The sequence below is a fragment of the Phaseolus vulgaris genome, chromosome 2 (assembly GCF_051622355.1).
Source record: "Phaseolus vulgaris cultivar YP4 chromosome 2, ASM5162235v1, whole genome shotgun sequence".
In the NCBI taxonomy this organism is placed as follows: Eukaryota; Viridiplantae; Streptophyta; class Magnoliopsida; order Fabales; family Fabaceae; genus Phaseolus; species Phaseolus vulgaris.
This window is the reverse complement of record NC_143499.1, coordinates 26,599,397-26,611,426: the sequence shown is the minus strand read 5'-3', so window position 1 is coordinate 26,611,426 and position 12,030 is coordinate 26,599,397.

Here is a 12,030-nt window from a genome sequence, read left to right as displayed (position 1 = left end):
TCTCTGTGCAGGATGCGACACCATCTGTGAAGATGGTTCTCAGCTCTAGGTGCCCACGCACCTCCACCTGGTCTCCCGCAAAACTATACAGACAGTTAGTGTAAGGCCTCAGTTGATCGGGGGACAACTGCAGCTTTGTTGAAGGTCGTCCAGAACATCATGTTTGCCGAGCTTTCGTGGTCCACCAGTACACGGTGTACCTTTCTCCCTACGGTCACTACTGAGATCACCACTGGGTCATTGTCGTGGGGGACGACATCTCGGAGGTCGGCCTTAGTAAAGACAAGGTCGACGGCTAGGGCCTAATCTACCTCTTGCGCCTCTACTAACATCACCGCTCGTGCATACTTCTTTCGCTGAGAAGTGGTGCACCTTCCTCCTGAGAAACCCCCTGAAATAGTGTGAATTTTCCCATGCACGAGTATCTCGTGCCCCTGATCTTCTTCTGGCGCTGTCAGGTTTTGCGCTCCCTGCAACTCTACCAAGTAGTCCTTTAGGAACCCATTCTTCAAGCGCCAAATAGTTACGTATGGGGTGGACAAACGCTTGGTGGAACTCACACCAGGCGTTCTTATTAGGTCCAAATTTCTTATTAGTCTTTGCGGGCATCTTTAATATCTCTGCTATGTTGGGGATGGCGATCAGGTCCTTCAATTCTACTAAGAAATTGTGCTTTGGTGGCACATTCTCCCTTGCGCACCCCCTAGTCTGGGGCTTCCTGGGCTCGTAGGGCTGCTGCTTCGCTGGGGTCCTTTTCCCCGTCGTTGCCTCTTGCACCCTCAAGGGCTGAGGTCGACCTGGTGCTCGTGGGCGTGTGGGAACAACACATGTGCGCTTTTCATTGACCTCTCCCTCCGCGACAATATGAGCCACCGCTCGACGCCTTATCTCACCAAAGGTCCTGGGGCGGTTCCTGATGAGCGATTCATTGAAGGGTCCCGACATGATTCCCTTCCTGAATGCGTGTACCATCATGGTCTCATCCTTTGTTTAGCCTCACCACTTGTGCCCCAAAACAATTGAGGAACTCCTTCAGGGACTCTCCTTGATACTGTCTTACGTCAAAAAGATCGTAAGAAACGGGTGGGGGAGCCCGATTTGCGATGTACTACTCTCTGAACAACTTAGAAAGCCGTGTGAACGATGTCACGTGGCCATCAGGGAGGCTGATGAACCAATCCATCACAGTGCCTGCCAGTGTGCTCATGAACAGCTTGCACCGTACTGCATCAGAGCCCCCAACCAACATCATCTGCGTATGAAAGGCCGTGAGATGAGCCTCTGGGTCTTCTACACCGGTGAAGGTGGCTTTGGGCCCCACGAACGTGGCTGGTATCATGGCGTCCATGATCGGTAGCGAGAATGGCATAGGGAAATCCCTGGGTGGTGTGAGAGGTTCTTGATCTTCCACCTCACGTTCCCCTGCCTGATTCCAGAAATCCCGGCGCAACTCTTCATTGGTTCTTTGCAATTCTTCATTCCTTGCTAGCGACGCAGCCAGATCAATCTGGATGTGTTCTTGATCAGCTCTTGATGCAACCACCGTTTCTTGGAGAGCCTGCATCGTTTCCATGATCTATTTCAGGTGAGGCTCTCACCTCCGTTAGGTGCAACGGATCCCTACCTCGTGTTTCTCATCTTTGGTGGATATTTCTTCTATTCTTGTGAATGGGACAGTGTTTTAAATCGTGCCCCACGGTGGGCGCCAAATGTTCCTGTCGGTTGACTCGATTGCCTCCATATGTCTACGTCGATCACACACCCAATTATCTCTGCCTTCGTTTGTGCCTTTCTTCGATCAAACACCTGAAAATGCAAAGACAAATGGAGCACTAGAGGTCGTTTGCACTCCGACGCTCAAGTCAGTGCTGGGCTAGGAAACACTGAAACTTAGCTGTAAAAAGCTCTCTGTGTAAACTGTGTGTGTATTTGCGTAAGTGTTGCGTAAAAGTCGGCGTACCTTGTTAGGTTTGTTACTGCCCTTTATATACTCTAGGGTTTCCGCTAACCGCAATTAGGGTTACTGAGGGTGTGCCTTAGCGCCGCTACCACCCACTCTTACAGCAATCTAGGGTGTAGGGCTCCCTTACTGGAGTGCAACCTCTGACGGGATGACTACCTGGGTACCAACTTGTGCACCTAATCTCTGGGGCCATCCGTCTTGGGAACGCCCTAGTTTTTCACGGGCCTTATCTCTTCCAATGGCTCTTTACTTATGCTACGCCTGAATGCATCATTCACACCACACGCATGAACCCCTCGTGATTTAGGTTTCTCCCTAACTGATAACTGGAGTGTTGTCTTGGATCCACCTCTAGTGGCCCAGCTCCGCTGTTTGACTCGCTGATGTCCGAGGACACGTCATCACACCCTGATGACCGATGCCTGACCACTTCTCGAGCCCCTAGGCATACCGTCTGCGAGGTACTCTGGGCATACTGCTTGTGGGACCAAGCTTACGTGACCGACGCCTGACCACTCCTCGACATCGTGGGCGTGCTGTCTGCAAGGCACTGGCCAATGCCGCTCGAAGGACCCAGCTTACATGGCCCCACGTGTACTGGCAGTCAACGACGTCCGATGACTGGTCAGTACATAAACATAATTTCTTTTCCTTCATGACTGTTATTGTAGTTTATACGTTATATAGATTAAATGACTTTTGTTCCGTCCGGTTGACCGAAACGTCTTCGTGCGCGACCTCAACCGTCAGCTAGGGACTCCTTCCCACTGGTTGCCTATGGATTCCTGCAAAAAAGAGGACAAAGAGGCGCCCTAGCGGCCGTGTGCACTCCGACGCTCAAGTCAGCCAGCAAGAAACACCAAAACTGTCCACCTACGTCTCTGAGCACCGCGTATGGCACTCTGAAGGTGGTAAAAGAACTGTGTATATCTGTGTGTGTGTTGTCTCTTTCAGGAAAAAGTATTCCCCAGTCACTTGTACGTAACCTTGAAGCACGAGCAAGCAACTAGAGAGTTCTCTGGTAAATTTGCCAAAAGTTCCAACCCCGTTTCCAACATTCCCCGCGCTATTTAATCCTCCCAAGCATTTAAAGCGCCTTAAAGCGCTTTTAATCACAAACGTAACACTTTTAATTAGAAAACGTAGCGCATTTAAGACGTTGAAACGCTTGGGAGCCATCATAGTGCATGAACGCTCGAAACGGAAACTGTATTGAATGACTTTAATTACTTGGCACCTGACCAAGGGGTGTTTCCATTCTGATCTGGCTGTTGTACACGTGAAGGGCCTCACGACGCCATGACCCCATCTAGGGGCGCTTCTGCCCACCTGGGGACGTTTCTACGTGTGAGTCCTCCTGCTGGGAGTGCTACTGCGCTAGGGGTGACTTTTTGGGTGCCAACTCATGCGCCCAATCATCTAGTCACTTACTCTGAGAGCGTATATGCCTTCCTCTCGCACCCTGCACCCGGTTACCCTGGGCGTGACCTTCCTCTTGGGTTGTATCTGTCCCGAAGGCGTCTCTGGGGCGGCAGGGGTACTTCACAAGTCAGGCTGCCCTACCCTGATGCTATCACTATGGCCTTGAAGCCACCTTTTCATTCTCTTTATCACTTTCCCGAGCTATCGGGACCTGAGGCCTTCCCACGGTGTCGCTCCCTCCATGGTCTTTCCTACCCATGGGTATCGGGGAACCACACTGTGATTGCCTTGTTTTTACACTGTTTGATCTGGCGACGCCCTAGTTGGGCGACGCCTTCACCTAGGCGACGCCTTGCCTTGGCGACGCTTCCTCTTGGCGATGCTGGCACTTGGCGTCTCTCCACCTAGGCGACGCCTTGCGTTGACTTTGACTCTTCAGCCGTTGACTTTGACCTTGATTTAGTCAACGCCCGGATACGGGACGGTACACAAGCCCCCCAGTCTTAAGCCGAAGACTTGTCTTCAACGCAAAGACTAAAGCCTCGCCCACGCCGTCCACGTGCCCTCCTGATGACGTGTCATTCTCTGCTGACTCAACAATTCTTCGAATTACTGACGTGACACTTTCTGAACCACAGGGGTATTCTTAGTGGCTGATTGGACATCCCCAGAAATGGAAAAATAATGTCCTTTGAGTCTGCGCTTAATCGCGTGCCACGTGGCTCATCGTGCGGTCATCTTTAAGAACCTCTTGCGCTCCCCCTGAGCGCTTAATCTTGCAACACGTGGCATCATCACACGGTTATCATTTGTTGCCCCTCGCGCTTCTCGTAACGTTTAAGTTACCAACCCCGCGCTTGCCACTACTGTTACATCCACTTTCTCTGCCCTTTCTCACTGTTCATCTTCTCTAAATCCCTTCTCTTGCGACCCCTGTTCGTTCGTGCTTCCGCTCTCCACGCCCTTCATCCCCCAAAGGTACGGTTTTTTTCCCTCCTTGATGATTCTCTTTACTGTATGAATTGCTTGGGACTGTCCATATTACCGCATTTCTCTGGATATTGTTTGTGTTCTTCTTCGTTCCTCTCGTTTCCCTTCGTTCTCGTGTGGGTAGGGCGCTCCTAGGGTCCTTCCATTTTTTCCCTTTTCTTCTCCCAAACCCCTTTTCTCTGAACCCTTTCTTTTTCTTTTGATCTTCAGCTTTGGCATTGATGGCGAAAACTAAGACCGTCGCGCCTCCCCCGCTCCCCAAGTCTTATTATAAGGGCGAATACGACTGGGCTCCCGACGAACTTCTGGATGAATGTTCCCTCCTGAACTCTGTTGAGGACGTGGAGGCCCACAGGGGGGACCCTGCGCTTTATAATTTCAACGCTTTCCACAAAAATCACGACTCCCAAGTCCTGGTAAGCCGGGTGCGACCTGGGATGCCCGTTTGTGCGGACTCACGGGATACTGGGGGATGCCCCTTCTTCTTCCTCTATCAAATGGTGCTCAAGAGGGTGGGCCTGCGTCTGCCCCTCACTTCTTTCGAAAAAGAGCTACTTACAGAGATAAACACTGCTCCCGCCCAGCTCCACCCCAACAGTTGGGCTTTCGTGAGGGGGTTCCAAATTCTCTGCGGCTATCTAGGTGTTCCCTCTTCTGTGGATGTTTTTCTTCACTTCTTCGAGGTAAAGAAACAGGGGAAGAGCCTATGGATGAGCTTTTCTGGCATCGCCGGGCGCATCATTCTTACGCTCTTCCAGAATTCGTTCAAAGGATGGAAGGGGAAATTCTTCAAGGTGCGTGCGACCAAGCGCGATCCTACCATCCTAGAGGGCTTTCCCCTATACTGGACGGATAAGCCCATAACCATGAAGCCCCTGGCTTTGGATGAGCTTGCCCCCTCCGACCGGGATGTGTGCAAAGCCTTGGCGGGACTGGGGATAGTCTTCGATACCGCTAAACTCATCGCGAACGAATTCAATGCCCATGGGCTTTCTACCTACTTCGGTATCTGCCCTTGATTGTTTATGATACATGAGTTGTTGTGGTTATCTGCGTGTGTTTGGCCGTAGAATTTTCCCTCTGCTTCATCTGAACCAACCTTTACCCTACTATTTTTTGCTGTTGCAGGTTCAGTGATGACTTCCTCGAGACGGCTGGCTCTTGCCAAATTTTTGAAGAAGGCAAAATTTACCAAGGAAGGTGGGGACGTCGTAGCCTCCGACGTGCCCACCGTTGCTTCCCTGTCGATCTCTCCACCATCTGCCTCTCCTTCTCCCATTGCTGCGGTTCCGTTAGCCATGGCGTCAACCCCTGCCTCAGCGCGTCCTAACAAAGGGAAAAGGGTGTTGATAGTAGACTCCGACAGCGAAGGCTCGGGTTCTACTCTGGTTCCTCATAAGAGGAGGGCTACGGGTCTCATTGCCTCACCCGCCGCGCCCCCCGGCGATGGGAACTCTCTCAGGGACGATCCTCCCAGTGCCACCTCACCTCCGCCTCCGCCAGTCCACGAGGAGCGAGAGGAAAGGATTGACTTGATTCCCCCACCTTCGTCGCTGCCGCATCGTGACGTAGCTGAAGCGTCGGGCTCCGCCCCTCCTGTATCAGTCCCTGGCTCGACTTCGCGCAAACCCCGGATTCCTCGCTCCATTCATAGGGAGTTGACGCAGGGCTTCACCGAAGGGATGACGCCAACTGATCCTCAAAAAGGGGGAGGTATGCCTTACTACATTGGGGCCTTCCTGGCGGTGGCAATCAAGTGGCGCACTTAGGCTCGAAATGCTATCAAAGGGAGGGAGGTTCTTCGCAAGCTGAGGCAAGAGGTGGTGGCGTTGAAGGAGGAGAAGCAGAACTGGGGACTCAAGGAGGAAGCTTCCCAATCTCTGCTAAGATTGGCCCATGAGGGCAGGGAGGGAGCTGTGGCGTACGCGCGAGAACTGGAACAGGCGCATGCCGCTCAACTAGCCCAGCTCACCTCCTATCAAATCCAAAACATTGGCCTCCAGGAGGCGGCTCTCACATCCGAGGCGCAGCGGAAAAAACTTGATGAGTTGGATGCTGCTTGGGGGCAGAAGCTGGGTGAAAAAGAAGACGCCTTGACTGCTAAGGTTGAAGCTTTGAGCCTTCTACAGGCCGAGGCTAATAAGCTCCGGGTGGAGAAGGAATTTCTGGAGAAGCAATTGACATCCAAGGATTCCAGGATTACCGAACTAGAGGGGGAGGTCCAAGAACTGACTGGGGAGATGGCGGGGGCGTTTGAGCTTTGAGCCTTCTACAGGCCGAGGCTAATAAGCTCCGGGTGGAGAAGGAATTTCTGGAGAAGCAATTGACATCCAAGGATTCCAGGATTACCGAACTAGAGGGGGAGGTCCAAGAACTGACTGGGGAGATGGCGGGGGCGTTTGAGGAAGGTTTCCAAGAGGCTCTGGCCCAGGCGTCCTGCGAGAACGCGGGCATCAATATTTCGAACTGCGACCTCACTCACCATGTCGTCGACGGGAAGGTCGTGCCCATGGACTTGGAAGACTGAACCGCTGTCTCTCACCCGCCACCTTCAGCTTCACGCTTAACTGCTTTACACCTTACCTTCGTTTTTGATTTTATCTGTTAAAACTTGTAATTCTTTGAACTATCCGTACTCTTGTTACTGATTTGGGGCGTTCGCATGATTGCCTTTATGTCTTTGCCATATACAATTCTGCTTGTGCGATCTCATTCTCATCTTTTACCTTCGCGCGCTTCGATTATTTTATCTGTGTTCTGCCTATTTCTTTCACTTCGTTAGATGGCCTTGTATGCCCGGGAGAGGTCACACGCCAATCCTCACACCCATGGAGAGGCTCACTTAGTGACGCCGTATCGTCCACGGGATGTCTCTGATACCGAAAGGTCCTTTCCTTGATCCTTAACGCCTGGCGCCCACGCCTAAGGAGAGGCCTGCTACAGCAGCACCGTATCGTCCCCGGGTGTCTAAAACGCCGAGTGCTCTGGGGGGGGGGGTCTATTCCCTCCATGGTCTTTCCTTCCCATAGGTGTCGGGGAATGCCCTGCCAGCGATTCGCTGGCGTTTGGCGGTCTTATCTCCCTCCACAGTCTTTCCTACCTGTGGGTATCGGGGAGGCGACGCCAGTGACTAACTTTGCCTTCTTTGACTTCGTCTCCCTCCACAGTCTTTTCTACCTGTGGGTATCGGGGAGGCGACGCCAGTGACTAACTTTGCCTTCTTTGACTTCGTCTCCCTCCACAGTCTTTCCTACCTGTGGGTATCGGGGAGGCGGCGCCAGTTGGTATTTGGGTTGGCGACGCCAGTGACGTCTCACGCTGGCGTCCCCCTTCACGTCCTTTCAGGCGACGCCTCGGGCGTTACCTTTACTTCGACATTGACTTTGATTCTTGCCTTGGTCGACGCCTGATGACAGCGAAGAGCTCAAGGTTTTGCCTGTGCCATCCACGTGGCGCTTCTTGTATGGCTGATGGGACGTTCCGTCATTCGACTTGATCCACGTGGCGCTGCTTGTATGGTTGATGGGGCATTCAGTCATTCCATTAAGTTCTGACTCCTGCTGTGCCCCTGACTCACTTTCGACGACGCATTGTACCACTGGATATTCTGTGGATACGACGTTTTCTGATTTAAACCAGTGGTGCCAACGTCATTCTTTCATCTTCTGCCACGTGTAACAATCGTGCGGTGTATCCATTCGCGTCGTTTGGCGCTCTAACCGCTTTATTTAACTCTTCAAACTCTGAAACTATCCTCATCATTTTCCCACTCTTCATAATCTACTTACGTTCTTTCTTCTTGCACCCTTCCTTCTTGCACCCTTTCATTTTCACAAAGGGTTGTTCCAGCATTCGCTTCCCACGCCCAACTCTTGCATTTCTTGCGGTCTCTACACTCTTGACAATCCCTGATCTTGTTAAAGAATGTCTTCTCACGCTACTTCCTCCAGGGTCCGTCCCAAAGACTTGTACCCTTGGGCCTCGAGTGAACTTCTTGACGAGTATTCATGCTTGCTCTCAACCAGGGCCATACGGGAACACAAAGGGGATTCGTGTTCCTATGACCACCGGGCCTTCGCGAGGAGGCATGACGACGACATCGCTGTGCTCCCTTGCACTCTAGGGGAGCCAGTATGTGGAGACGAACGGGCCAACGAAGGGGTCCCTTTCTTTTACTTTTACCAGGTGGTGTTCAAGACCATCGGAGTGCGCTTACCCTTCTCCTGGTTCGAGAAGGAACTGCTGACGGAGATCAACGTTGCTCCGGCCCAGTTATACCCCAACAGCTGGGCCTTTGTCAAAGCCTTCGACATTCTCTTCGGGTTTCTGGGTTGTGCACCCTCGGTTGACCTCTTTCTTCACTTCTTTGAGGTGAAGAGGCAGAGACACAACCTCTGGGTAACTCTCAGCAATGTACCCGGGAGAGTTCTCTTCACACCCTTCCAAAGCTCGTTCACCGGGTGGAAAGGCTGGTTCTTCAAGATCTGCCGTACTGATCTTGTTCCCGACGCTCTGGATGGGTTTCCGCTGTACTGGGTGAGAGAGGAGAAGGTCCTCAAAGCCAAACCCCTCAAGAAGCTGGCTCCAAGTGATCAAATAGCTTGCCGGATTCTTGCTGAGGCGGGAGGTTTTGACTCTGCCACGGTGATCAGCCTGGAGTTCAACGCTGGGACTCTCGAGAAGTACATATGTAAGACCCACTGCCTTAGAAAACTCGGCCTTCATTGCTTTCTGTACGTGCATGTCTTGCTTCATGGTGTCTCTAACACATCTTCTCCCTTGGTGCAGGTTCGAAGATAAACCAAGAAAAGAGGACACGACTTACTCGAGCTCTGCAGGCTGGGAAAGGGGCTTCGCCTTCCTCCAGTGATAACTCTGATGACCACTGAGGAATGGCTTGTTCGTGTTTTTGCATGATTTGTAGCGTTTGCTCCGTTTGTACTTGTATTGAACATTGCTTGTAACAACAACTTTTCAATATCATACTTGATTTTTTGCAACGCCACTTTACTTTGCATATGCTTCATGCACTGCGCACTTTCCTTTCGTCCTGTTCTTCCAACGTTGCATACCTTCATTTGGGCGACGCCTTCTTTCTGGGCGACGCCATGACCTAGGCGACGCCTTCTTTCTTGGCGACGCCATGACATAGGCGGCGCATCACATTACTTCAAACAGAGAAAGATAAAGGCTGAAAACCAAGGCACTTCTTTTTCTCAAACTGGTTTTTCCTTTTATTAGGGTGACCTCATTAAAAAACCCTCAAGGGGGAAAAAGAGCGTCCCCTTCAACTAAATTGTTACATACTACTTACATAAGTCAACTGAAATAAAATTTTAAGTTGGCTGCATTCCAACTGCGCGGGATGGGGCCTCCATCTAAAGTCTCCAGGTTGTACGAACCGTTGCCCTTAGCCTCAGTAACTCTGAAGGGCCCGGTCCACTTGGGAGACAACTTATTCTCCAACTCGTATGGGTGAGCTTTCCTCATCACTAGGTCGCCAACCTGAAACTGTCGCGGCTTTACCTTAGAGCTATATTGCCGCTCTACTCTTCTCTTCATCGCTTCAGCTTTTATTCTAGCTTCTTCCCTGGCTTCTTCTAGCAGATCCAGGTTAACCCGCCTCTCTTCATTGGACTCCTCTGTTGAAGATGGTTGCTGCCCCTTCAAGATTGTGTTTGATGAAGACTTATATGTAGTGTTTGATGAAAACTTGTATGTACTTTTCATGTAATCTTGCCTTGCTTTAAGTATGTCTTAGTTAGTGCTTAGAGGTTGTCTAAGAGTAGCTTTTTGTTGAGTAACTCACCTCATAACCACTGGCCATGTGTTAAGAACAAGCATAAGTTTTCTAAAACTGTTTTTCACATGTTTTACACAAAAACACGTTTTACTGCATAAAAATAAATCTGTTCTTTTCTAAATAAACAGATTCATTTTCTTCACTGATGCCTTGGCTAAGGTCTTGTAAAAATTTGATTTTGTGCATCAGTTATTTTGACTAAGTCTTCTTCTTTTCAAAACGACTGAGTTTCAAATAGTTAAACTTCCTCTGTTTTCGTTTTGAAAAATAAATCTGTTCATCTGTAAATGAATAGATTCTTTTTTGCCTCTGGTGCCATATCATACTTAAACGTTTTTCAGTTTTATCTCAGCACCAGAATGGTTGACTAAGTCTCCTCACTTAACAGATTCTCTAACTGCTTTTGAAAATAAATCTGTTCATTTTATTTTCAATCTGTTCATTTTATAACAGCTTTAACTGTTTTTCAAAATTCTGTTATAAGCTGGCTTTCTATAAAATGCAAACTTGTTTCTGAGTTTAATAACGATTAAAAACAGTTCATACATTTGCAAAAAACAAGTTTTGACAGCAGAGAGTTAAGTGTTTCAAGGATTAGCATTTGTTCTTCAAAGATTTCAAAAATCAAAAAGTGCTTGTTCTTGGTCTGGTTCCAAAAGCTTGGTGTGAGGTGCAGCTACTGTTCTAGCAATCTTGCCTACTGGTTTAAGGCAGATCTGTGTATCCTCAATCAGGTGTAGTCGTTTCACATCTCTTTCTTGTAATAGCTTGGTTGAACCCTCTTCTTGATAGGTGTTCTTGAAGAGTGGGTGTGTGTGTATGCTGAAATAGGTTTTTTCAGCAAGAGTACCTAAGTTCTTGTAGGTTTCAAGAACAGTGGGAATTGTACTGGGTTGTACAGTGTGTTAGTGAATTCCACCTGTTGTTGGTGAAGACTGGATGTAGCTCAGGTTGAGTGAACCAGTATAATTGTTTGTGTTCATTCTCTCCCTCACTCTGCAATTTCGTTTCTGCATAATTGATAAAACAACAAAGAAATAAATCTGTTCAATTGAAAATAAATCTGTTCTTTCTGGGCACTGTGCATACTGTTCTTAATTTCTGAAAAAGGTGTTTGAATCTGATAAGAACATACATAATCTGCTAAAACCATTGGAACAGATTGACTGTGATAGGCTGTTCAAGAAACTGTCAATGCTATTAATTGAACCTTAAACAAATTGCTTAAAGTTGAAGCTTGCTGTGTTGTGATTCATTGTTCTTAATTTCTGGAAAATTTCTTGACATCAAGAAGAACACTCATAGTCTGTTAAAAGCCACTGGAACAGCTTGTTTGCAAAGGTCACTCAATTAATTAGCATACCATCAATTGAACCTTAATCACTTGCTTGAAATTGAAGCTTGCTGTTTTGTGTTCCACTGTTTTTTCAAATCTGATATTTGTGTGTGTGCTGCTGGAAATTCTCACTGCATAATCTTGTGATTAACCTTGCTGAATTAAAAGCGTTTCAAACAAAAACAGTGCTGAAATAAATCTGTTCATTTTTACATAAATCGATTTATTTTCTGTAAAACTGTGTAAAACACTGTTTCTGCGAGAAAGTTTTAAAAGGTCAATTCACCCCCCCTCTTGAACTTTGGCACTATTAAACCCAACAATTGGTATCAAGAGCTAGGACTTGTATTTTAATCAAGTTTGTTTGTAATAATGTCTGAGTTCAATGTGCTTTTTGCTGAAGGTTCTGCTGTTAATAGACCACCTATGTTTAATGGAATGAATTATGCATTTTGGAAAGTTAGAATGAGAATTTTTATGGAATCCATTGATGCATTAATTTGGGAAGCTGTGGTC